Source organism: Parasteatoda tepidariorum, chromosome 1 (genome assembly GCF_982258835.1).
Source record: "Parasteatoda tepidariorum strain Cologne lab strain chromosome 1, Ptep-v5.0, whole genome shotgun sequence".
NCBI classification, from domain to species: Eukaryota; Metazoa; Arthropoda; class Arachnida; order Araneae; family Theridiidae; genus Parasteatoda; species Parasteatoda tepidariorum.
Window position 1 is genome coordinate 63,822,156 of NC_141755.1, and position 8,747 is coordinate 63,830,902.

The following is an 8,747-nucleotide window of genomic DNA, read 5'->3' on the forward strand; positions in this document are numbered from 1 at the left end:
GTGTACTGATCCAAGAGTTTCCTTGTCTTCTGGATTGGGTTCAAAATTACAAGGCTACGGAGCCAAGATGCCTCAGGGGATAGAGCATTCGCCTTCTAATGTGGTGAGCCAATTCGAATCCCAGCGATGGCTGGTCGATACGAATCCACATTCGGTTTGCACCAACCACAGTTGCGGACGTATGACGTGACAAATATCCTCAGTGGTAGACGAATCATGGGTTAGAGTCTCTTTACCGTCAGGATAACCATGGGAGGTTCTCGTGGTCTTCCTCTCCATGTTCCATCAAAAAGTCCTCCACGAAGGTGAATTTCTCCCAACACTTGATTCAGGAGCTTCCTTGTCTTTGGGATTGGGTTCAAAATTATAAGGCTATAGAGTTGAACATTATTAGTCGTAAATCCAAAAAAATTGGGTCTGCTGTTTAACGACGGTTATGAAATAAAACAGTAACAATGTATACCCTCTGCTCTCGGTAAGATCGGGTACTACCAGGATTTGCGTCACCACATTTGCGCCACCACTTTTATGCCGGGTTTACTAATACTGCAGCATAGCGAAGGTGGAAGATAAATACATCCTCAAAACACAAAAAGCCTAATTTCCATTTTTTGAAGAAGTTTGGATGACGCTTTATTGCTAAAATTGTAATTTTTTTACATTTTATGTAGATATAAGGACATTCTCAGTAATTTTCTTTAAATAAAATTAAGTAATAGACCCAAGCCCAGGGACAATTGTCCTTTTCCTCTCCTTTAACTACAGCCTTTACTACTTCACACGTAAATTGCATGCATAATTAGCTTAATTTGTCATATAAAATCTCAGTTTTACTTTTTCACTGAAATTCCAGTATTTCTATATTTCTCAAAGAGTTAACATGTTTCCGGGTTAGTCCACGTTTTCTAGAGAAAAAAAACCCTTTATAAAAAAAAAAGTAATAGATCTATGACTTTTCAGGAATGCTATATTGTACAAAACTAAACAATGAATATCTTGATTAAATCTGACGGTTTCTAGATACGGCAGTTTAGTTCCAAGAGGCTTTCAAATCTTAACTATCCTCTATATATTCATAATACAGAGAGATAACTGCTGTCTTGCCTTTGTACCAAAATTGATTTTATAGTCAGAGACTGTCATTCTGAAAGAAAATTGAATATAAACACGTTTTTAAAATAAGCCTTTATCAGTTCTTCTTGAAAGTTCATAAACAAAAGCGGTCAATCAAAATAAATAAATGCAAGAAAAACTAGTTGCTCAAGAAGATTTAATTTTTTTTCCCTCTACATACAATCTATATCTTTACAATCTAACAAAACACGATAAAATTGGAATGACTCAACTTTTTTTTATTCTAAAGAGATAAGAACCAAGTCAAGAAATAGGAAAACTTATATTCTTCTTTCAATCAAGTCAACCCAAATGCGGGATAGTAAAAAGGGGGGTAAGCTATTAAACAACGGGGGTAATCAACTGTAGACGATTCCTCTCTTCTCGATCATAAAATACAAGAGCGGGGGTAATTTATAGGCTTCACGGGGCCATATGAGGCAATGAATCTGGCTAATTTTGAGATAAATTGCTTACTCAATTTGGAAATCAGGATAAGTTGAGATAGGAAGAGTGGGAGAGAAAGTTAGAAACAGTTTTTGCTTTTTGAGGAGGATATTGATTTTAAATCAATATTTGGATTTTCTCGGGTGTACGACTGAATCACTGATCCGAGAGGAATGATATTTGACGAGGTTAGGCCTCTTAGGCTGAGTAGTGCGTAGTTTTACTCCAAATAATTTCAAGTAATTCCTTTAAAATTAGAAATGATGTATAAGAGTGTAAAGCATAACAGGAACATCGTTTTTCGAGAAAAAAAAATACAGCAGTTTTAATATTCTCTATATATTACAGTTATTGCATTTCTACAAGTCTAATTAAAAAAATAAATATTTAGCACTAATGCTCATAATAAATACAGGGTTATTCATAATTCCCTCCGAGGTTTTGAAGCGTTATAGTGAAAAAACGAAGACGAATATGGCAAAAAAGAACATATGCAATTATTCCGAAAGTATTCAAGTTTTAACTTAAGCAGTTGCCTATAGATGGCAGTAACATGTACCATTGAAGCCAGTTGTAGTAAAGAAAAATGGCGTTTACAGGCGGAGGGAATTTTGAATAACCCTGTATATGTTCGGAAAGTACCTTTTTAAAAGTCCGAAAGCATAGTTCTAAATGAAGTTTTAAATAGAAGAGAGAGTTCCTTTCATAATTAAAAATTCGAAATAATAATGAAGTTAATAAATGCTAAATAAATAAAATCAAAGAAATAAAACTTTTTGACCGCAATAAATAATAGAAAAATACTTAATATTTTTAATGAAAAATGCAGATATCAGAAAAAATATATGTGTATAAAAAGAGGTACTAGAATTTAACGCTAATCATTACTCATTTCTAGATTAGTGAGTAAAATCTTTAGCTGAATTTCAAGAATACTTTCCAGATTGATTGTAAGGGGATATCGTTGTCTTTTTTAAAATTATTATTTATTACCTTGTCGTGAAGCTCTTTACGTGTGAAAGACGCATTGAACCACAATCTGTGACCTCCATCCTCTTCTGTTCAGTGTGATCTCTCAATCAACATGCCAACTCAACCAATTAAATTGGTTTCTCTCATTAGTCATCATGCTTCGCATGTTGTTCTCGGCCTACCTCTCCTCCTCTTTCCATCTGGTGACCAGTTCAATGCAAATCTATCATTCTCCTTGGCCTTTTTTTCTTAATATGTGATAAATCCAGTTCCATCGTATCTTTTTTACATCTATTAAGCATTTCTTGTGCTTTCTGCAATCTGTCATTTTTTCCGTGGCTGGGGGATTAGCCTAATGGAAAATCTTAATCTTTTATTCGTGCTTAGGGCTGTCATAGGCAAAGCACGACTTATTATGGAGTTTACTATTTTTTGATCACTCAAATATTTATCGCCACTCGATTCTAGATTTGTGTGAAAAATTTATAACTAATTTCTAGCATGACTTTAGTCCTTCATAAATTGTGCAGTATACAGTTGGATCAACTACCATGGAATATAACCTTGAGTAAATAATACGTTAAATATACTATGATAATTAATTTTAATCGAGCACAGCTTATTTTACATTTTGCTCATGAATCTAGTTTTTATAAAAAAATTTAAAAAAATATTTTTGCAGTTTTCTTATAAACCTAATTTCGCGTGATGATAAGAGTTACGATAAAAAAGCGATAAGATTAAAAAGAAAATAAATAAATGTTTTGCAGTTCTGATAGTAATTTTTTATAATTAATGCAATTTTTGATCCTATAAGTAAATTCTATGATACGAAAATAAGAAAAATATTATAGACAATATGTGTTGTAAATATAAAATGTAAAATTTCAAAAGAATGGCACATCAAGAAAGGAAGGAAAAAATAAGTTACTGTTTTTACTATGTTTAGTTTTCTAATGGGTCTTTGATCCAAAAATAAAAAAGAATGATTTACAGGAACATGCAAGGTTCATACCGTCCTTAGTTTTTATATTTTATGATATATTATTTAATTCATTGTGTGATGAACAACATCACAACTCGTATGGACCAAAACTTCGGCTTGGAAGAATCTAAAAAGTTGATTACAACCATGAGTGGAAGGCTGACGTTTAATTACAGTAGATTGTTATAACGAAATTTCATTCTATTTTGGCGAGTGGTAGTAAAAAATAAAAAACGGAAATCCTGAACTAAAAAATGATTTTAGAAGATTATCAGCATATATAGCATAACTTTGAAAAATGTGCTTTTTCTGAAAGTATATTGAACTTTGCAAGACTTGATCGTTCCATCTTAAGCCATCATCCAGTCATGGAAATGTAAACTTCAAAATTAATGGTTCTTTCCTACTTCCTATATTTTTTTATTAGAACTCAAAACTGCTTTTGAACCACAATTCAGCACCCGTATCAAAATCAAATGCCAAATTAACCTCAGAGTTAACAGACCAGCCAAATTTCAAACACTACGAGATCCAAACAAAACAGCTTTTAGACGAAATGTTCTTTTTTAGTTCTTAATCGATCATGTTGTGTCAAAAGAGTGAGAGAGAGAGAAATAATAATAAAGAATGCCGGAAATCCAGGCGAACCCAACTATGTATATTTGTTTTATCAGATCATCTTTTCTTGAAAAAAAAAAAGGAATTCATTTTGGTTCGTATTCTTTAATTTGGATGACAGGAGACAAACGAATTGTTGAGTGAGATATAACATGGGTGGAACTTTTCTTGAACTTCATCCCAATCGTTTTGTTGACTTAGTTAACGATGCCCCTTAAATCTGCGAGACTACTGCTGCTGATTTAATGCCTGAAAGGAAGAGGCTTGTCTTATGAATTGTGCGAAATGTCTCTGAAACATTTACTGAATGTAGCACTTCAGATCAGTTTATTTAGTTAAAGAAGTTTTTTTTTTCTTAACTGACTCTGAATGTGGACTGAGAGGATATGGTTGACGCGAAGTTCATTAAATTTGAAAGGCATTCAAGTCTTTTATACAATGTACTTCAAAAACATTATGTTGGAATGCATTTCTCAATTGCACTTAAAAATAAATTTTTTTTTTTGCATTTAATAATTTTTTTTTCATTTTCAGATTGTGTGAGAGATAAAGTTAAAGATAATCTCTTGACTGATTGAAGTAAACTTAATGAAGGAAGGGGGTATAAAATTCTGGTCAGATTTTGTTGAGATATTTTTGCTTGATATAGCTGACTAAGCTAGCTGTGAGGAGAATTAATAAATTCAATAGCATAACTCAAGGCTTTATTTAGTTTTAAACTATGGCATCGTGGTTTAATTTCATTCTAAAAGTTTTTTTTAAACGAATACAACACCACAATTTTATTCAGCAATTAAATAAGTTACATCAAAATTTGTCCTCAAATTTCTTGATATACTTGTGCCAAAATCACCTTTTCCCTGTAGAGTTGCCATTAGGAATAAACCCTAAAGGTGAATGGTATTTTAAAGAGTTATTTCCATCTATGAAAATAAATTTCAGTTCTAATAGGCAAGATATCCAGGGGCCTTGGATAAAATAATAAGCCACATTTTTACAGACACCCCCCAGCCATGACCAAATAGCTAGTCCCGTTTTTCAAAGCTTACGACCATGGTAAGAACGTTATGTAATATTTATTGCGCTTAGACAAAGTGCACAGAGCCTGCACTGGTATTTCCTTCTTTCATATTTCCACTACACCCCAACGAGTGAATTTACGACAGATTTAACGTGCATCTTGCTGCACATAAGACAGCATACAAGTCCGTTGTTTCGGACAGAATGACCCTAAGCTTTGCTATATTGGAAGACACCTTGACCAGTTGCTCCCCCGGAGAGCTTGACACATTTTTTCAGCAAACCGCTTTTAATTATTGTTTTCATATAAGTACTTTGCAAGCTTTCAGATAGCATAATATGCATAAAAATGTTATATCCTGAACGGAAATAATGTTATATTTCACCAAAAATGTTTTTTGGAGCAAATTTAGAATGTGATTTATCATTAATTTGCCCAGAAATCTTCAACTATATAATTACAAGAAGCTAATTATGTGAATTCAAATATTCAAGTTATTTTTTTTTAATATTAACTAATTTTTTAAACGATGTCATCATTAAAAAAAGTATTAGTAAGCGGTATTTTAAAATTTGGTTTGATTTAGATTTTACTCACTATGATAAACAGCGTCCGAGCTGAAGTGTAAAAAATTTTAGTTCCAAAACAAATACATCTTTTTGTTTTGAATTTCTAATAAAATTTTGATTCAATTGCAGATGTAATTATATGGATATTTTTAATATTATGTAAAAAAAGAACATTTCCCTCGAAAAGAGAATCAATTTTGAAACTTTATTTCCTTAAATTTATTAGATTCTGATTCACTTTTATTTTGTCCATTTCTACAATATTACTAGTACTGAAACTTTCGTTCACTTAATCATCAAGATTAAACTCTCTTGTGCCCAATATAACTCGAAGTCTTGATTAATCAAGCAATGGCTCAAGAGAAATCAAATAAATCTTTAATTAAACACTGAAATCTATATCTACTTCCTCTACCAGAAATGACTATTCCTAATTCATTCAGGTCAAGAGCAAAGCTGAACCCTTACCTTCCCGAATGCCTATCAGCAGGTCAAACTACAGTATGACACAAGACTAAAAATCCTCACCATTATTAGCTGGAAACTCGATCTTTCATTAAGCAAATGATTTGAGGCACACACATGAAAAGGGTGGAATACGTTCCACGGTGGAAGCGAACACCAAACATCCGAAGGAATTTGATTAAGGATGCCTTTTGATGAGAACCTTTGGTGTTTTTAACTCTTCTGGAGAAGATAATCTGAAACTGAAGATATTAGAGGGTTTGATTGATAACGTGGTTTTATTGTTTGTTTGTTGATTAGGGAGTTGCCTTTTGAAGGATTGTTCTTAGATGGAGGAAATCATTAAAAGTGGGTGAAAGATGGGATCTAAATTTGCAGAATGGTTCAAGTGTGATGAAGATCTTTAAAATTGAATTCGTGGGAATGGGGAAAATTAATGAAGAAAAGGAATTCTTTTTCGCAAGTTTGTTAAAGAGTTAAGCCTACAAAAGCTTTAGTTAATTCAAAGGTAACAGCAAATTTTTCTTGTTGGAGCAATCTGGTAATATTTTATACTGCGAAATTTTTAAAAAGTAAAAAAGAATACTTTTAGCTTGATTATTAGTTATCCCCGTTTGGATCTAAAATAAAGTGCGAGGAAGAGTGCAGAGTGTTCTTCGAAAAATTAGGGCTAAACTAAAAAAGCAAATTGGAATATACATTATAAAAGGAATTATTTACAAAGGGACATGAGGTTACAAATGATATATCATGGCGCTAAATATGGTAGCACATATCGCAACTATAGTCAAACCCATTTTTTAGGACTCTATCTTTTTAACGACTATGGCAATCCTCGTAGTTTTAATCTTCGGGCAGACAACGCGGACGATGTCTGAACTGGTAACCTTTTCTTCCAACTTCCACACCACAATCAGCTGGAGGACTTTTAGTCACGACATCGAGCATTTGACTAAGCATATGCACTGATTGATTAGTTATAGATTGGTAGGAACTAATTGATTGCTAGGAAAGAACTAATGCTTCTCAGCTCTCACCCAGAGGAATCGTGAAGAGGTTGATTACGCTGTTAGAGCGCTTACGTAATATACAAAAATAATAAATAAAAACATTCTACGCATACATTCTACATTTTATTTATGATGTATTTTTACGCAAGATGCACTTTCTTTTACGACCATTACTTCTGCTGGATGTGCTTAGTATTCGGAAAAGTATGCAGAAATTGATAATTATTGAAGAATTGTAAGATTTTTTTGTCAAGGTGGGAAAAATAATGGAAGTCAAATAGGAGATTTCACGAGTAGCAAAATTAAATTTTTTTTGCTTGGCAAAAGATCTTAAAGCTTTCTTTAAAGTTGAACACTAAAATACAATTACACATATAAAAACGTTAATGTTATGCATTTGATGAAAAAAGAGCTTAAAAATTATTTGTCATTTATTTATTATTGATAGCCAGATAGCGTATGTCACGCTACGCCAGACATATTATGCTATAACTTCTACATTTTTGTAAAAATGAATTCAATATTTTGATAAAATAAACTTAAAAGGATAAACCGTCGAAAATTCCTTCTTTTTACATTTCTTGAAACTTTTACCCAAGGAAATGAATGAAAGGAAAACGAATTAAATTAAAAAAAAGAAACGAATGAATTGAAAGAAAACGAATGAATTGAGGGGAAATAAGTAAATGAATGACCATAAATGAAATTCTCAACCAAAGAAAAATATAATAGAAAGAAATCTTTAAAACAAGCACACTGGTTGATAGAGTAGTTAAAAGGACCACTTAAGAGTATGTTCTGAATACAAAGTGTTTTTAAGCAAATAAACACATTTTAATAGAATGAAAAAAAACCACACTCTCCCTAAAACCCATAGTTTTGCAACAAGATTCAATAAATAACAAGATGATCTCATATTTTATTGCAAGCGTTTTGCAATTAAACGTTCGCTGGCGGCTCAATAGAATCGTTAAGTAACAAAGGCGATCTGGCTTCGCGGGTGGCCATATAAAGTACGAGGAACTGTCTTTTCATCAATTGGGTAAAGTTGGTACTCGTTGCATTTAAACAAGGGATCGACAACTGCCCTCATTAACTTCTGGCACCGAAAGATGATCATAAAAGAACAAAGATCGTAAAATTGGAGTTCTGGAAAGCTTTAAGTAACAGGACTTGTGTTACGATTAAAAAGGCCTTTTACGATCGCTCGTGGATATTTTTTTTATTGTGTTTTTACTTATCTTTTAATTTTGTTGGCCGTTTATGTCGTGGGCCTCATCTAAAGGTCGTAAAATGGAAAAGGTCCCAAGACCCCACGCAAATATGTATTCGAGTTTTTAGTTCTTTCTGAAACTTTTAATTGATGTTTTGAAGTTTTAATAAGTTGGCGAAAAAAATCAGTTTATGTACAATCGTGGCTCTATGTCACGGTGAAAACTGACATTATAAAGGCTTTTACATCGTGAAAAATACCGCAATTGTTAATTCACAGTTAAAAAAGTACTTGACTAATTTTAACTAAGCAATGCTTTACTTTAATAAGAATT